This window comes from Thermobia domestica, chromosome 2 (genome assembly GCF_964235325.1).
Source record: "Thermobia domestica chromosome 2, izTheDome1.hap1.1, whole genome shotgun sequence".
NCBI lineage: Eukaryota > Metazoa > Arthropoda > Insecta > Zygentoma > Lepismatidae > Thermobia > Thermobia domestica.
This window is the reverse complement of record NC_137455.1, coordinates 198884632-198904419: the sequence shown is the minus strand read 5'-3', so window position 1 is coordinate 198904419 and position 19788 is coordinate 198884632.

Genomic DNA, 19788 nt, shown 5'->3' with positions numbered 1-19788 from the left:
AAAATAAAAGTCAAAATAGAACAAAAACAGCGTTTGCAGTGGATATGAATCAGAGGCCTGCACGGGCTGGGCGTGTCCGGTTCGGCCCGGACACAAATGCTATAGGGCCGAACCGGGTGCATGTATTTCCGGGCCGAGCCACGCCGGCCCGGCTCGGCCCGGGCACACAAAGACGGGTTGGAAACTAATGTTGTCATTTTTTTTCCTTAAATGTCCTCCACTACCCCTGCCTTTGCCGTGTTCGTACGGTCTTACTGTCAGTCTATGTTAATCGTAGTGTGTTTGGGAAACTGACTCTTTATTCAAGACTGCAAAGTACTTTAATACTACTAATATCACTACTTCTATTACTACTACTTCTATTATTACTACTACGACCACAGTTAATACTACTATAACTGCTACGATTTCGCGTCAGAGTTGACATGTCTGGTGGTACAGAATTTACCTTCTAAGTTCAATATTTTATAACAAGACGTTTCAAACAGGGTGAAATATCAATATTTTCATTTTCCAACCATTTTTGACCATACATCGACTTTTGCGAGGTGAAAAAGGAAGATACGACAGAAGGAAAACAACATTATTGTAAAAGCATTATCATCAATATTTTGCATTCCAAAATACGAAATGTTTCTTAAAAAAACAACTTTAAAAGAAATGTCTTCTAAAATGAAAGAACAAATCATGGCATTTTAGGCGTGTGCGTAACAGTAATATACAAAATAAATAAATAAGTATTCCAATACTTTTGAGGGTCTAGATCATTTAGATTATATATTGTTATTCCAAAGGTAAACAAATAAAATGTTTTTTTTTTACTTTTGAGTGAAAACGTGATTTGAATTATATATATATATATATATATATATATATATATATATATATATATATATATATATATATATATATAGACTGTTCCATAATTCGTGTAATTTTCTACAGCACTGGGAGAAGATGAAGTTTTCACACCATTAATATAAAATTTGGCACTCTTATTGAGAAATATCTGAATTTTTCGAATTTTTAAAGGAAATAGGAGAAAATTGCTGTTTAGCCCCCCTTTTGGGAGTGTAAACACAGAAGTTCATTTTCCTTATGGGAGATTCAATGTTAAATTTTGGAAGCAGTTTTCTCCAATAATTATTCGTAAAGATTTTGGGGCAAATGAAGGTTATTTGTTACGAAATGCAAAAACACTCATTCACAAAGCTAGTAAAGCCGTCTCAAACATATTTTGGGAAGCCCCCCTTTCGGGGGGCAAGGGGAGTAAAAAGATGGTGGGTGATGTGTTACCAAAATCCCAAAATGTATTTTCGGAGTGCCAGTAAACGTCAGATTAATCACGAATGTCACAGAATCAATGCTCCAATGCTCCTTACATGTAAGAGTGACTGATAATGGGGCTACAGCCCCCTTTCAAAAGTAAAAAAATCACCATAAATATCCTTAGTAGGGACATACGAGAAGAAGTTATTTTTTGTTAATTAATGTAAAATTTGGCGTTATTGTAGCAAAAGGGTATGCATTTTTGAAATCTGGAATGCTATTTTGGTAACGCACCGCCTTAGGGGGCACAGGGGACGAAGCATTAGACGATGTGTCTTTATAAAATTTCAAAATTTTGTTCCGGAAATGCCAGTGAGCGTCAGATTTTTCACAAATGTCACAGAATTAATATTCTAATGCTCCTTGCATGTGCCAGTAACTTATGTGGGGCTATAGCCTCCTTTCAAAAATAAAAAAAATCACCATTTATATCCCTAGTAGAGATACGAGAAGGTATTTTTAGTCAATTAATGTGAAATTTGGCGTCGTTGTAGCAAAAAAGTATGCATTTTTCATATCTGGAATGTTATTTTAGTAACCATCACCTTATTGGGGCACAGGGGGCGAAGCATCTGATGATTGATCTTTATAAAAAATTCAAAATTTTTTTCCGGAAATGCCAGTGAGCGTCAGATTATTCACAAATGTCACAGAATTAATATTCTAATGCTCCTTGCATGTGCCAGTGACTTATATGGGGCTATAGCCCCTTTCAAAAATAAAAAAAATAATCATAAATATCCTTAGTATTGACATACGGGAAGAATGATTTTTTCTCAATTAATGTGCAACTCGGCGTCGAATTAGCAAAAAGTTATGCGTTTACCAAATCTGGAATATTATTTTGGTAATGTACCGGCTTAGGGGGCACAGGAGGTGAAGCATAAGTTATTGGATCTTTTTAAAGTTTCAAATTTTATTTTGGAAAATCCAGCGTGTGTCAGATTGATCTAAATAATGCAAAATTAATATTCCGATGCTCTTTGCATGTGCCAGTGACTGATATTGAGCTACAGCCTCCTTTCCACAATTACATTAAAAATTTATAATAAATATCCTTAGCAGGAACATACGGATGAAGCTATATTTTGTCAATTAATGTGAAATTAGGCGTTGTGCTAGTAAAAATCTGGAATATTACTTCGGGAATAGGAGGCACAGGGCACGGAGGGTAATTTGGTACTTTTGGGGATCATAGGGAGGGGGCTGATAGAAATTCCAAATTTTATTTTGGGAGTGCTCATGAGTGTCAAATTAGTTGCAAAATGCGCAGAATTAATACTCCGTAGTGCTTTTATGTGCCAGTGACTAATATGTTACTACAGCTATCTTAGAAAAGCGTCATAAATTCAATATGATTATTCTTACGCAAAGACCTACTGGCAGAAGCATTTTTTTTGCACTGTGAAATTTGGCATTATTTTTTAGAAAATAAACGTTTGTAACAATAAGATAATACGCATATGTGGATTTCTTTTAGGGGCGTGGACTCAGAATTTCTTTTGCCTAATGGGAGTGTGACATAGGTAAATTTGCATTTTTAATTAGAAAATACAATACCACTCTTTCGCTTGTATCTATGATGGTGCATGTGTCTGGAATTTTATTACGTCCATTCCTCCTTATTGGGCAACATAAAACAAAGAATTGTCCAGAGCGTAGTCATCCAGATATGTTGGAGAAGGTGTTCACAGTGGTTCTAGTAAATCGCATTAATTCATTCATGTCTTGCTCGTTTACGAGAGCATGCCGAATAAAGTAAGTTCATTTTATCTGTCTTACACTTAGATTAATGAAATATTTAAGCAATTTAGTTAATGACAACGGAGCCAAAGAAAAGTGTTGTTTTTAGAAAGGGACAATATGTTTTCTTGGATTTATGGTATAGCCTGACTCAACCTAATCCTTATCAATCGCGAGACATTTGTTTTTACTATAACCATGTGCCCACAGTATACGATTTCCTGACGTGCTTACATGTGCAGTATACGAGTAGGCTAGTACGTGGAAAGTGGGATCATAAAGTTATTGTAGAAGAAGTAGGGAAAAGATACGCTTTTTCCATGAATAAAGAAAACAATATTTTAATTTTTAAAATATTACTTCTCTTTTCGTTCGTGGTACCTGCGGCATTTTCCATTGTCATTTTGTGTTCTATTTCGAGCTGGTTTGCTTAAGTGTGCAAAAAATGTGCTGGTAACTTTATGTATGATTTTATGCTATAAGAAGAGACCAATTTAGTTTATAAAAACGCAAAATTCTTTGATTATATTCCAGTGATGCCAAAAAAACGAAGCTATATCCTCAATCTGTTACACTGACAGACGATATTCATTAACACTAGATTCGAAATTTAAAAAGAAATTAAAACATTTTTCTACAATAATGACAAATTGCACATTAATTGTAAAGCATATTTACCTCCTTCCCGTACGTTCCTACTAAGGATATTTACCGTAAATTATGTGATTTTTGGAAGGGTGGCTGTAGCCCAATATCAGTCACTGGCACATGCAACGAGCATCGGAATATTAATTTTGTATTATTTGTGATCAATCTGACACACATTGGATTTTCCAAAATAAAATTTGAAACTTTAAAAAGATCCAATAACTTATGCTTCAGCTCCTGTGCCCCCTAAGGCGGTACCGTACATTACCAAAACAAATATTACAGATTTGATAAATACATAACTCTTTGTTAACCCGACGTCGAGTTTCACATTAATTGAGAAAAATCATTCTTCTCGTATGTCTCTACTAGGGATATAAATGGTGATTTTTTTATTTTTGAAAGGGGGCTATAGCCCCACATAAGTTACTGGCACATGCAAGGAGCATTAGAATATTAATTCTGTGACATTTGTGAAAAATCTGACGCTCACTGGCATTTCCGGAACAAAATTTTGAATTTTTATAAAGACACATCGTCTAATGTTTCGTCCCCTGTGCCCCCTAAGGCGGTGCGTTACCAAAAAAATAGCATTCCAGATTTCAAAAACGCATACTCTTTTGCTACAATGACGCCAAATTTCACATTAATTAACAAAAAGTAACTTCTTCCCTTATGTCTTTACTAAGGATTTTTATGTTGATTTTTTTACTTTTGAAAGGGGGCTGTAGCCCCATTATCAGTCACTCTTACATGTAAGGAGCATTGGAGCATTGATTCTGTGACATTCGTGATTAATCTGACGTTTACTGGCACTCCGAAAATACATTTTGGGATTTTGGTAACACATCACCCACCATCTTTTTACTCCCCTTGCCCCCCGAAAGGGGGGCTTCCCAAAATAATGTTTGAGACGGCTTCACTAGCTTTGTGAATGAGTGTTTTTGCATTTCGTAACAAATACAACTCATTTGCCCCAAAATCTTTACGAATAATTATTGGAGAAAACTGCTTCCAAAATTTAACATTGCATCTCCCACAAGGAAAAATGAACTTTTGTGTTTACACTCCCAAAAGGAGGGGTAAACAGCAATTTTCTCCTATTTCCTTTAAAAATTCGAAAAATTCAGATATTTCTCAATAAGAGTGCCAAATTTTATATTAATGGTGTGAAAACTTTATCCTCTCCCAGTGCTGTAGAAAATTACACGAATTATGGAACAGTATGGCCTATATATATATATATATATATATATATATATATATATATATATATATGTGTGTGTGTGTGTGTGTGTGTTATAGTATTTTGACTCAGTTTTCTGATCAACGTTACGTTACTTCTTAGGAATCTACAATTGCGTCACTTTTGAAAGAGACGTTTATTCTTGTTTTCCCTATGTAGTTCATAACACTTCATAATTTTAGAGAAAAATACCTGTAATGTGTATCACTTCTACTCTGCTGATTTACATAAGGAACCAATTATCGGTTGGTCGCAAACTGGGATTATTATTTTCCGCTGAGGAATCTTATCAAACTCTCAATCACATTTGGCCGACACATGAAAAGTAATGGTCTTGTCGCAGAGGAATGATCACAAATTGCATGAAATCAATAAAAATATATCCACAGAAAGCTATATTGGTCCGTATATCCACCCAAATTTGTTGATGATTTGCGAATGAAACATCGCAACCAAAATCTCACGGCCCAGAATCTTGCCTGGCGAAAATCTCACATAAAGAAAATCTTGCCAGACGAAATCTAGCCTGGCTAGATCCTCGAGGGATAAAACTTAGCCATCTAAACTCTCGCGGGACCAAACCTTGCAGTAGCGATTTCTTCTGTATATCATGTTTAAAATATATATTTAAAATATTCACTGTACACTTTGAAAATAATAATAATTATTATAAATAAACTACAAGACAGAACATAAGTGATTTTATTAATTTTTAAAAGAGGAAAAGAAAGATAGATAAGTAGTTACTTCCCGGTTTATTAACACTTGCGTCGAAAATAGATCTTTACATTTCACGCTCACCAAATAATTTAATTAAATAGAGAGACAGAACAAGAAATCGGTGGCCACTTGTATTGGAAAATTTACGGATAAAACCCGTCAACTCAAAAACGAAGAACTTATTTATCTAGGCGGATAACTTGTAACTCATGTAACTGAGATACAGCACTAGAAAGTTTGTTCCATCAACATGATATTGTTCTACATGAACAATGCAATGAACATACGTATTTAGTAAAATTATGAAGTGTAACTTGTATTTATGGACTAAAAATTATGAAAAGATCTTTTGATCAGTGGCGTATTTAGGGGCTATCGGGCTAATACCCACAGAAATAATTTCATTATTACGTTTTCGCATCATACGTACAACACAAATGATGATATAAAAGCAATATGAAGAGCATTTACCTACGTTTAAAATATCATAGTCATTACACAATTTACTCCAATAATAAATGTGGTTTAAATGTTCTTATATCACACTATTCGTAGAACAATCGTGACTCGGAACGGTTGTGAAAACTCCTAATTGAAATTAAGAAAAAATAAGACATAAATTTTTTAAACATAAATTAACAAAACTCAGCAATAAAATTTCGAGACGAGAGCGAAAAAAGTCTTCAATGATCGAGACTAGTCTAGGCCTATTAAACATAGGAGACGAGACGAGAAAACCTTACTTCTCGTCTCGTCTCATGAGGAACATTATCTGAACGAAGCAGATATCATTCTTGCTTGTAGAGACTAGCTGAGAGATGTTGGTGCATTTTTTGCATGAATAGTCGATTTTATGGCATATCAATTTCCAAGCACATCATCAATCTCTACGCTATTATTGGTTATTAGCCAAGAATAGAACGCTGTAGAATGCATTAGGTTATTATTTAGAAATGAAATGAAGTCTTTTAGTTTTACATCCCACTCTTATACCGGATACACTAAAGGAGACTCTGATGATGAGAATGAACACGAAATGCTGTAATGAAGAAAGTGAGAGAAACGTGAGGACCCCAAGAAAACCTACACACATGGCGTTTGTCCACCACAAAGCTTACTTGGCGCGAGCTGAAATCGAACCTGGAGCCTCATACACCAGAGGTGAGCACTCTACCACTGAGCCACTATGGTCCCCGTTATTATTCAGGGCATAATAACTGATGCAAAAAGAATTCTTGAAATTCCCATATCCTTAATCTGCACGAAAATAGATTTAATGAATAATATTTCTTCTTTCTGTGTTTATTATGCTTCCAAACGATGTTATGCATAAGTATTGGAAGTCTAATAGAACGGCTCTGCCTGTTGACAGGTATCAGACCAAAAGCGGTAAAAAATATTGAGAAGGATTTTCCGGAATAGATTTAGTGTCATAAGAATAGGTTCTATCTCCTCCGTCAATTTTCTATATAAATCGGAAGTTATAGAGATCGACTACTTGCGGGTCATAATAGCTAGCGACAAGCAAGTTTAGGGAATTGATTCAATGCCCCTCAAAAATGTGCCATTTCTACCCCTATCTTTCTATCAAAACCGGAACTGGTAGAAATTTACTACTACTTCCAGTTTCAATATTGATTTTCATAGAGCAAAGACGATAAGATATATCGAGAAGCAGTTTTCTGGAATCCATTCAGCACCCCAAGAATAGGTTCCGTGTCCGTCTCCTCCAACAACCTTATATTTAAACCGTAAGTGATAAAAATCGAATACAACCAGTTTCAACATTAATGGCCATAAATCAAAGACGAAAATATCTAGGGACGAGAGGATTTCGGAAATCGATCAAACGTCAAGAAAATTTACCAACTATACCGTATCTCATTATTAAAACCGGAAGTGGTAGAAATTTACTACTATTTCCGGTCTCAATATTCAGTTTCATAGAGTAAAAACTGTCAGAGAGGCCGAGAAGTGTTCGGGAATTCAAACAACGTCTCAAGAATAAGCTTTCTTTCTTCCGTTAATCCTGCATTGAGATCAGAAGTGGTAGGAATAAACCGTTTTAGTTTTTAACATTGATAGACATAAAAATAAATTGGTAGTAGATAGCGACAGTTTTCGAAAATCGATTGAGCATCTCAAGAAAAATACCATCTTCACCTATTTCTCTCTACTGAAACCGGAAATCGTAAAACAATTTTACTCTTCCAGTTTCAATATTGATCCCTATAGCTCCATTGAGCTCCCTCAGGCCTATGTGGGTAGCATACGAGTCTTTGGCGCGGGAAACCCGGGTTCGATTTCCGGTGGGTTCGTATTCCCTCGCTGGAGGTCCATGTCTTATATAGCCTCCCTGCTGAGCGGTACTCGAAGCTGAAATCAAAGCTGAAGCGTTCTTTATTTTTACTCATTTCTAGATTTATTAGACAATTTTGATATAAATATACCTAACAGACAGTAAGTACCAGCATTTAGTATGTCGTCCGTTTTTCCTAAGACTTCTCTTTGATCTGTATGTAAACTTTTGTCAGTTGATGCAACAAATAAGCGAGTTTGCTCTACGCTCTACAGTTCGAAACTCATTTTATAAGATGAATAGACTTCCCTCACTTGAAAACAACATAGACAGGTTTTCTGAAACTGTCGTACCTTGTTAGCTGCAATATTCTTGTACAGGTAATTATTCGCGGAGATGTTTACGTAGTTTTTATAAAATTTTGGAAAGAAATATGCTATGTTATTATATATATAATGTTCCCCTCGCGTTCCCCCTCAGTTTTACCCCTACCAGGCACGTAGCCAAGGGGGGGTCCGGGGGGTCCGGACCCCCCCCTTCGAGACCAGAAATGAAAAAACTAAGGAAGGATAAAACAAAATGAAATGACAAAAGAAGGATCAGCGTTAAAAATTAAAAAGAAAACTACAGGAATCTTTTGCTTACTCTTTCTTATGAGGACCTTTGTATTACTTGCAATATGGTGGCGAGGTAAGCGAGGTATTCTGGAGGAGTCAGGGAATTTGAAATTTCAAGAAAAGTTATAGAATTCTCAGAATTCCTGCTACTAGTCAGGGAGAGTTCAAGCTTTCGAAAGCATAAGTGCCGTTGTGTAACAGCGTGGACATTTTAAATCATAACTTTTCGTCATCGCATCCTTGCAGTATCAAACATGTTATTTCAAGGACAATTTTATGTTGATCCTTTAACCTGTCATTTGGAACCGACAGTAGTTGACGGAATAATAAAAACAAAAAATATGTTGAAGGAAAGTTTTGTTAGCATTTGATTCAACAGAGAAAGGAACACATATATTGTAAAACTAGTTGAATATACACATGCTTCGCACAGGGGCTGTATTTGGAAGTCAACGTTTGTGGGAGTATCACCATTGATCTCAGCGACCGCGAAAACTATGTAGTTGATACTAATATCGGTCATTTTGGACTATTTCTTTACATGTGTCGGTATCCACCCCCCGCTGACTCCCGGCCCCCATACTTGCAAGTCATTGCTAATGGAAGTGTCACCATTGATTTCAGCGACCGCGAAAACTATGGGTTTGACACTAATATCGGTCATTTTGGATTACTTTTACATGTCTTGGTATCTCACCCCCCTCCGGTGACCCCCGGCCCAGAGCCGCATAGCGTGAATTTAGAAGTTAATGCGACTGGAGTTTCACCATTGATTTCAGCGACCGCGAAAATATGAATTCGACACTAATAGCTCAAGTGATAGAGCGTTGGCTTCGCATTCGGGAGGTCGTGGCTTCGAATCCCGCTGCCTACCATCCTGACAGGTTTTCCAGAGTTTCCCTCAGTCTACCAGGCAAATGCCGGGATGGCACCTACTAAACAGGCCCTGGTCGATACCTTCAAAAATCCTTTCCATTGTGATTGTTGTTGGATATTCAATGTAAAATGGCCTCTGAGCTGTATCTGGTGATTGTTAAATAAATAAATAAATAAATATCGGTCATTTTCTACTACTTTTACATGTCCCGGTAAACGTCCCCCTGAGACCCCCCTGGTTTGAATTTGGACAAAAACGTTTAACTCTGGTCTGGAGCCTGGACCAAGGTATTCGTGACTAAAATTTGGTAACTCTCGGACAATTTGTCTGGTTCCCAAGCCGGTTCCGGTAAACGCTCCCCCTGATACCCCACTGTTTCGAAATTTTAAAAAAACGCTTCGTCTTGATCTGGGGCCTGGGCCAAGGTACCCCTGACCAAAATTTGGTAACTCTCGGTCCACTCGCCTGGTCCCCAGGTCGAACACAGACAGACAGACAGACAAACACACAAACAAACTCTTTATTTTATTTATATTAGAAGATAGTTTACAAGACAGTATTCAGTGTGTACTTTTTATACTAATTGAGGTCATAAATTGTTAAATTTGAATAAACAGGAGAAGGTCGTAAATATTGCAAAATCTTTTTCAATCCTTTTTTTATTATTATTTTGCTCGAAATTTCTTCATAGTTTGTTATTAAAATACTTGCCAACATATCCTCATTTTATTGTCCTAACAAAACAATATATTTTGATAGTAAAGTAGTTTAGATTGATCGAGCTCCTGGGCCTTCAAAATTTCATGCCACTCCCCCTCCCCCCCGTTACGAAATCCTGGCTAAACGAACCAATATATGTTCCAGTAAAATAGTTTAGAGTGATCGAGCCCCTTTTGTGATGACCACAGTATTTCATGTCACGGACCCCCCCGTTACGAAATCCTGGCTACGTGCCTGCCCCTACTATATATAAGAATTAACATTTCCCTTTATACTTATTATGGAAATAACAAAATGGATACTCAGAACAGTTTTGGTTTTCAAACACTTAATGCCAAGAAGCAAGCATATCTCCATGAAACAAGCATATCGCTTTGTTTGTTTATTTCTTTCTTGACTCCTCTAGTCGATCGCCTGAAGGCAAAACATCGTACAGCAAACAAGCTGATTCGACACGTGCCAACGACAGAACAAACGTCTTGATTTTAGTACTTTAGTACACTCAGGCAAAAAAGCAAAATGCCCGCAGGCTTCTGTGCTTTGTAACATTGTGCTAAAAAAACAGACAGAAGGTCAGTTGTGAGTTCCTTACTTCTTTCTAAAACACCTAATAATACTTTTATACAGATCGTTGTTGTTTGAAGCCTCTTTATTCCTCATAAAAACAATATATCCAGATTCGCGAAAGCCCACAGGGATTGTATTAGAAAGTTAAAAAAATATCTTTATCATTCAGATCATTTATTATTATTATTATTATTATTATTATTATTATTATTATTATTAGTAGTAGTAGTAGTAGTAGTAGTAGTAGTAGTAGTACTAGTAGTAGTAGTAGTAGTACCACATAATATTTATCGTTAGTCCTTACAGCAATTAATACTTAGCAGCAGAGGTAAAAGTGCTTGGGAATGCAGGGGACGCTGTCCCCCACCTCCAAAAAATGTGTACGGCGTCCCCCCAGTTCCTAAGAAATTACAATGGGCAAAGATAGGCATGGGGGACGGCGTGACGTCATGCCGCTACCTACCGTTCCCCTACCTTTTCAGATTCATTTTATCTTTGCTTAGCAGGAAATCGATACAAGAGTTAGTAGGACAGCTACTCTTTATTGATAAAAATGGTAATTTGGAGGTTATTAAAAACAATATTTCTGTGTCTAGAGGTAGAAGAGAGGGGACCATGGAAGTTACTATTGCCACGTACAAAAATGAAACCTGTATTCAACACTGACTACGTATAATTCAAGGATTTTTTTTAAAAAAAGCAAAATGCTTACACCTTTTCAAAAGTAAAATTAAAATAATTACTAAGAAATACATTCATTGAAAAACTCAGAGGTGGCAAGTCCACCGTCTCAAATCCGCTTGAGGGGCCGTGGCGGCTCAGTGGTAGAGCGTTCGCCTCTGGTGCTCGGGGTCCCGGGTTCGATCTCAGCCCCCGCCAAGTGAACTTTGTGGTGGGCAAACACCGTGTGCGTGGGTTTTCTCGGGGTTCTCCCGTTTCCTCCCACTTTCTTCATTCCAGGAGTCTTTTCTCCAGGAGTAGAGTTAAGCAAACATTAAGTTTAGTTATTTTTTTGTTTTTTGTTCGTTTTATCTTTATTTTTTTCCAATCCCTTGTTTTGGTTTCACGTCCTTTTCCCCTTCCCTTTCCTTCTTCAAAATTATGAAATAAATAAATCCAAAAGAGAAATCATTCGCAATGATGATACTTCGCCGGTTTTGAATGCTCAAGGCACCGGCTGACAGTAACGCGGCTGAGAATGAAAAAAAAAAACTTTCTTCATTACACCATATCATTCATTACTCATCATCACCGTCTCCTTTAGCCTAACCGGCATAACCGTAGGACGTAAAACTCAAAGATTTCATTTCATTTTTTCATTTTTTTTCAAATCCGCTTGAGAGCGCTCGAGTCCAAATTCAATAAAGTTAACACATGGAAGACCTAGGTTCGATTCCCGGTGGGAGTTCATGTGATTCGGATTCGACGTTAATTAGTAGGTCCACGTTTCATATAGCTTCGCTGCTGAAAGGGACGTTAAGCTCAAAATCAACTCAAGAAAAGCCTAACAATGAGAATGTTTTCTACTGTTTTGGCGTATGCAATTCTATGTTAAATAAAACTACATACATTATTTGATAATGGAAGCATTGTCAGAAATACAGTATCCAATAAATCAAACTTTTCGAGGAGGGTTTATCTGAAGATACATACAAATATTGAAAATAGTTTAAGAAGGTGCATAATGCAGAAATACTATTTTATCGCGTATGAACTTGAGGCTTCTAGAACAGCAAGTTCTGACCAGATATTAACACCGCAGAACCAGGATATGATCAAGGGATGGACTAAACCATAGTTTCCAACTTAACCCAGTGTAAATAAAGTAGGATTGAAACCCACTCTATCCAGTGTATACCTGAGAGTCATGGGGGGGGGGCTGTAGACCCTATAAAATTCCTCTTGGATCCGCGCCTGTTGAAACCAATTCATATTTCATAACTTCATACACGGCACAATCAAGCACTGAATCTATTGAAATTTTACTATGTAAAATAATTATCGAGTGTCTACACTTTTTCTATTAAAGCTCATAGTATGTTCTATCATAACATAAATTGTCACTCATGTAGTGTGTGCTAATGTAACTAGGGATGCGCACGAGACAAGATTTGTGGCTGTCTCGTCTCGAAAATGTGCTGTAAAAGTGATGTCTCGACTCGAAAAATGTATATTCTCTATTGGAAGTGCCGTGTCTCGACTCGAATTTTGTCAGGAAAATCCTGTCTCGATTCGTCTCGTGCGCATCCCTAAATGTAACTCATGACAAAAATGTTTCGTTTTAAAACAAAATGAAACGGTTGAGGTGGACTCTGCCGAGTAGAAGACATCCAATTTATTAAATCGTCTCGCAACCCACTTGGCCGCACACTTAGGTTACAGTTTTCACCTTTTTCCCATGCTATCTAAAGTATTGGCTAATCTTAAATTCGCATTGCCGACTCGGGTTTTCTAACAAAAATTATTTTGTTCCAACTTAATTTGGATGTGAAATCCTTACTAAATTAGCATTTAAAAACTTCGCAGTGTGCATTAAAATCATGACAGAAATATAGTTAAATCTCTGTTTTAATTTTCATGTCTACCTTGCATCCAAATACTTGTGCTGTCATTTCTTTCAATGTTGGTAAGAGCCGAAAGTTTCAATTGATCCCAATTTTTCGCTTTAATTCCCTCTATTTGTTCATACAATTTTAAAGAAATATTATTATTAACAAGCAACACTTCTGAAATGTAACACTCCGATTTTGGTAAAATTTGGAAGGTAGATACTACACATGAAATAAACGAATACGTGTTTCTTATTTTCTACGGATAAACGGTTTTAAAGCGCAAAAGACCCCACCCACAATTTTGAAAGTTGACGCCCCAAAGGCAAAAACCAAGGAAACCGAAGTAAACGAAATTTTACACACATATTGCAGACATAAAATGAGGGAACACGTGTTTCGTATTTTCCTGGAAAAAACGGTTAGGTGGGGATCGGACCCCTCCAAAACTTTCATCACGAAATATTGAAAGTGATAATAACAATATGACAAATGTGTGTAAAGGACACAAAGAAATGCAAAGAAACTTTGTGTATGAAGAACATACCAAAAAATAAAGGAACACGGGTTTTTTATTTTGTGCTGAAAAACGGTTTCAGGGGGCAAAAGCTATCACCCAAAATTTTGAAAGTTAAGGCCCGAAGGCCAGAGGATGAAATTGAATGAAACATGAACAGAAGTGAATGAAATTGTGCACAGATATTGTAGACATAAAATGAGGGAATACGTTTTTCTTATTTTCCAGAAAAAAGAAAACCATTTAGGTGGGACACACACACCTCCAGAACTTTGATCGTGAAAAATCAAAACTGCTAATAACAGAAGTGTTTGAAGGACATGACGAATTGGAACGACACATTGTGTACAATACGCAAAAAATAAACGAATACGGTTTTTTTTTCTGCGGAAAAAACGGTTTTAGGGGGCAAAAGCCCCCACCCCAAATTTTGAAATTTGAGGCCCAAAATGCAAGAAGGAGTGCACCGAATTAAATGAAATTGTGCGCAGATATTGTAGACGAAAAATGAGATAATTGGGTTTCGTATTTTCTTGGGAAAAGCGGTTGAGTGAGCACGGTCCTTCTAACCGTTGATTACGGAATATCAAAAGTGCAAATAAGCATACGCAAAAGTTCCTAAAGAATATGGAGAATTGCAACGAAACTTCGTAAAGGGACTATTTGCAAAACAGTATATGAAACATGTTTTAATTTTTGCGGAAAAACAGTGTTGGGGCCTAGGTCCCATCCGAAAAAAAAGAAAATATTACCGTAATAGCTCAGAAAGGAGTGGACCCAAGCAAATCAAATTGTGTGTAGATATTATATGTAAAATAAGGGCTCTCGTGTTTCTCAAGTGTTCCTATCCGTTTTGCTTCAAATTTGGCATATCAATAGCAAACTGAAAATAAATCGACACATGTTTTTCTTTATGCTGAAAAAACATTGCAAGGATTAAAGGTGCCTCCTGAAATACTATAAAAGACGCTTTACTGTTTGTGTTTGGTGTTACTTGATCTGCCAAATTTGAAAAAATCGGATGGAGACACGACACTTGTGAAACACGGAAGGCCATATTTTACATATCCAATATCTACATACAATTGCTTTCGCTTCGGTCCACTTCTCCCGCAACTCAACGCCTCGGTTCACTCACATTTTTTTTTCTTTCAGGAAAATACGAAACACGTATTCCCTCACCTTACCTCTACAATATTAATGCACATTTCATTCACTTCGGTCCACTCCTTCTTGTCTTTTGGGGTCAAATTCCAAAATTGTAGACGGGGGCTTTTGCCAACCAAAACAGTTTTTAACCAAAATTTAAAAATGTATTCGTTTATTTTTTCCGTATTGTCCACACACGCAGTTTGATGCAATTCCTCATGTCCGTTACACACATCTAATATACTGTTACTAGATATTTTGATATTCAGTGATGAAGAGTTTGGAGGGGTCCGTGCCCCACCTAACCGTTTTTCCCAGGAAAATACGAAAACCATATTCCCTAATTTTGTGTCTACAATATCTGTATAAATTTCATTCACTTCAGTTCACTTCTTCTTACCTTTCGCGCGTCAACTTTCAAAATTTTGGTTTTGGGTTCTTTTGCCCCTAAAACCGTCTTTCCGCAAAAAAGAAAAAACATATTCCTTTATTTTTTGTCCATACAAAAAGTTTTGTTGCAATTCTTCATGTCTTTTACACACATCTGACATATTGTTACTAGCATTTTTCATTTTTTGTGATCAGAGGTTTGGAGGGGTAGGTGCCCCACCCAACCGATTTCTCCAGGAAAATACGAAACCCGTATTCACTCACTTTATGTCTACAATATCTGTGCACAATTTCACTCCCTTCGGTTCGCTTCTTTTTGCCTTTCGGGAGTCAACATTCAAAATTTTGTTTGGGAGGTTTTGCCCCCCAAAAACCGTTTTCCCGCAGAACATAAAAAAACCCGTATTCATTTACTTTCTGCGTATTGTCCATACACAAAGTTAGGTTGCAATTCTTCATTTCCTTTACACACATCTGACATACTGTTACTATTACTTTTGATTTTTCGTGATAAAAGGTCTGGAGGGGTCTGTGCACCACCCTACTTTTTTTCCCCAGGAAAGTACAAAACTCGTATTCTCATTTCACGTCTGCAATATCTGTACACAATTTCATTCACTTCAGCTCACTTCTTGCCTTTCGGACGTCAACTTTCAAAATTTCGGGTGATGGCTTTTGCCCCTGAAGCCGTTTTTCCGCAGAACAAAAAAAAAGTATTCTTTTTTTGTGTATTGTTAATACACAAAGTTATGTTAGAATTCTTCATGTTGTTTGCACACATCTGACACACTGTTGGTAGCACTTTTAATATTTCGTGATCACAGGTTTTGAGGTGTCCATGCGGCACCCAACCCTTTTTTCCAGGAAAATAGGAAACCGTATTCCCTCATTTTACGTAGAAATTCATTCACTTCGGTTCATTTCTTTTTGCTTTTCGGACGTCAATTTTCAAAATTTTGTGTGGGAGCATTTGCCCCCTAATACCATTTTTCAGCAGAACATAAAAGAACCCGTATTGCTTTATTTCTGGCGTATTATCCATGCATAAATTTCATTGCAATTCTTCATGTCCTTTATACACTTTCTACATACTGTTATTAGCATTTTAATTTTTTGTTATCAAAGGTTAGGAGGGGTCCGTGCCCCACACGTCCATTTTCTCCAGGAAAATATAAAACTCGTATCCTCATTTTATGTCTACAATATATGTGCACATTTGCACTCACTTCGGTTCACTTCTTTTTGCCTTTCGAGCTCAACTTTCAAACTTTAGGGTTTGAGCTTTTGCCCCTAAAACCGTTTTCCCGCAGAACTTAGAAAAACCTGTATTCGTTTACTTTTTGCGTATTGTCCATACACAAAGTTATGTTGCAATTCTTCATGTCTTTGACACACATCTGACATACTAGCACTTTTGATATTTTGTGATCAAACGTTAGGAAGGGTCCGTGCCCCACCCAGGGCCGGATTTCCCAATAGTCCCGGTAGGCCCGGGCCTATGGGCGCAAGCTCCCAGAGGGCGCACGGCCGAGAGAAAAAAATAAAAAATATCTAGAAATAAAAATAAATAGCCATAACTTAACATATTTTTTGAATTGATTAAAAAAAATCAGGCTAATAAAGCATTCTGAATTTGAAGTTCATTGGAACAAAACATTGTTGGTAAAGTTAAAGATAAAATTGCATCGTAGAGTGGTGTTTAAGCAATTAACATATAGGCCTGATATCTTTTTAAATGAAGGTTTTTAAGAAAGTAACTTTAACCAGACTAGGGGGCGGAAAAAACTATTGGGCCTAGGGGCGCCAAAATGCTAAATCCGGCCCTGGCCCCACCACTCCTTTTCTCCAGGAAAATAGCAAACTCTCATTCCCTCATTTTATGTCTACAACGTCCGTGCACAATTTGATTCACTTCGGTTCACTTCTTTTTGCCTTTCCGGCGCCAACTTTCATAATTTTGTCAGAGCTTTTGCCCCTAAAACCGTTTTGCCGCAGAAAAAAGCCATCTACATTTTTTGCGTATTGCCCGTACATAAAGTTTCATTGGAATTCTTCATGTCCTTTACACAAATCTGATATACTGTTACTAGCACTTTTGATATTTCCTGTGCAAATGTTTGGAGGGGTCCGTGCCCCACCTAACAGTTTTTTTTTCAGGAAATACGGAACTAGTATTCCCACATTTTATTTTCACAATATGTGCGCAAAAATTCATTCACTTCGGTTCATTTCTTCTTGCTTTCCCGGCGTCAAATTTCAAACTTTTGGGGTGGGTTCGTTTGTTCCCTTAAACCGTTTTCCTGCAGAACATTAAAAAACGTACAAGTATTCTTTTATTTTTTGCGTATTGTTCATACACAAAGTTTCGTTGCAATTCTTCATGTCCTTTACACACATTTGACATATTGTTACTAGAATTTTTTTTTCGTGGTCAAATGTTTGGAGGGGTCCGTGCCCCACGCGGCCGTTTTTTCCAAGGAAATACGAAACTCGTATCCTCATTTTACGTATGCAATATCTGTGAAAATTTTTATTTACTTCGGTTTACTTCTGCCTTTCAGGGGCCGCGGTGGCTCAGTGGTAGAGTTCACCTCTGGTACTTGGGGTCCCGGGTTCGATCCAAGCCCCCGCCAAGTGAACCTTGTGGTGAACAAACACCGTGTGCGTGGGTTTTCTCGGGGTTCTCCGTTTCCTCCCACTTTCTTCATTCCACCATTTCATTCATTACTCATCATCACCGTCTCCTTTATTCTAACCGTGGGACGTAAAACTCAAAGATTTCATTTTTTTCTTCTGCCTTTCGGGCGTTAACTTCCAAAATTTTGGGTGGGAGCTTTTTCCCTCTAAAACCGTTTTTCCGCGGGAAATAAAAAAACAATATTCATTTATTTTTTTGTCCATACATAAAGTTTCGTTGCAATTCTTCATGTCCTTTACACACATCTCAGATACGGTTACTAGCACTTTTGATATTTCGTGATCAAAGGTTTGGAGGAGTTAGTGCCCCACCTAATCGTTTCTTCCAGAAAAATACTAAACCCGTATTCCTACATTTTATATCTACAATACCTGAGAAAAATTTCTTTCACTTCTGTTCACTTCTTACCTTTCGGGCGTCAAATTTCAAAATTTTGAGGTTGCCCCCTAAAACCGTCTTTGCGAAGAACATAGAAAATCCTGTGTTCCTTTATGTTTTGTGTATTATCCATACAAGAAGTTTCGTTTCAATATTTCATGTTTTTTACACACATCTGACTGACATACTGTTACTAGCCTTTTCACTTTTCGTGATCAAATATTTGGAGGGATCGGCGCCCCACTCAACCGTTCTTTCCAGGAAAATACGAAACGCGGATTCCCCGTTTTGTCTACAATATCTGTGCACAATTTCATTCGCTTCAGTTCATTTCCTTTTGCATTTCGGGCGTCAACTTTCAAAATTTTGGGTTTGAGCTTTTTCCCCTTAAAACCGTTTTTTCACAGAAAATTTAAATAAATGTTTTCTATTATTTTTTGCGTATTGTCCATACACGCAGTTTGATTAAATTCTTCATGTCCTTTACACACATCTGACATGCTGTTACCAGCACATTTGATTTTCCGTGACCAAAGGTTTGGAGGGGTCCGCGCCCCACCCAACCGTTTTTTCGAGAAAAATACAAAACTCGTATCCTCATGTTACGTTTGCAACATCTGCCTTAATTTCGTTAACTTCGGTTCACTTCTTTTTGCCTTTCGGACGTTGTTTCAAAATTTTGGGTGGGACCTTTTGCCCCTAAATCCGTTTTTCCGCAGAAAATTTAAAAAGCCTGTATTCCATTAGTTTTTGCGTATTTTCAATACAAAAAGTTCCGTTGCAATTCTTCATGTCTTTTACACACTTCTGACATACTGTTACTAGCAGTTATGATATTTCGTGATCAAAGGTTTGGAGGGGTCCGTGCCCCACCCAGCCGTTTTTTCCAGGAAAATACGAAACTCGTATTCCCTCCTTTTACGTCTACAATATCTGTGCACAATTTCATTGACTTTGGTTCAGTTGTTCTTGCGTTTTGGGTGTCAACTTTCACAATATAGAGTGGGACTTTTATATTAAAACTTATGTAACTTTATGTAACTTTTTTCTTTTTTATGAGATTCTTTTTTTGGGAGGTGAGGAGAGAAATGCTTTCCTCTTATATATGTTTCTTGCCATTCATCTTGTTTGAACTGCTTAAGTAAGATCATTTTGTAACTTTTGATGTCATCCATCTCCGTCACGATAATATTATTGTCATTTTTAACAATTTGTTTTATTCCCTTATTTGCAGTTTGCCACACTGATATATTTATTACAGATTTGAGGTTTGGTCCAGCGCCTTTCGAATTCGGAACCAACCGAACCGCCTAGCTTTTTGGGTTGCCTGCTATTGCAGAA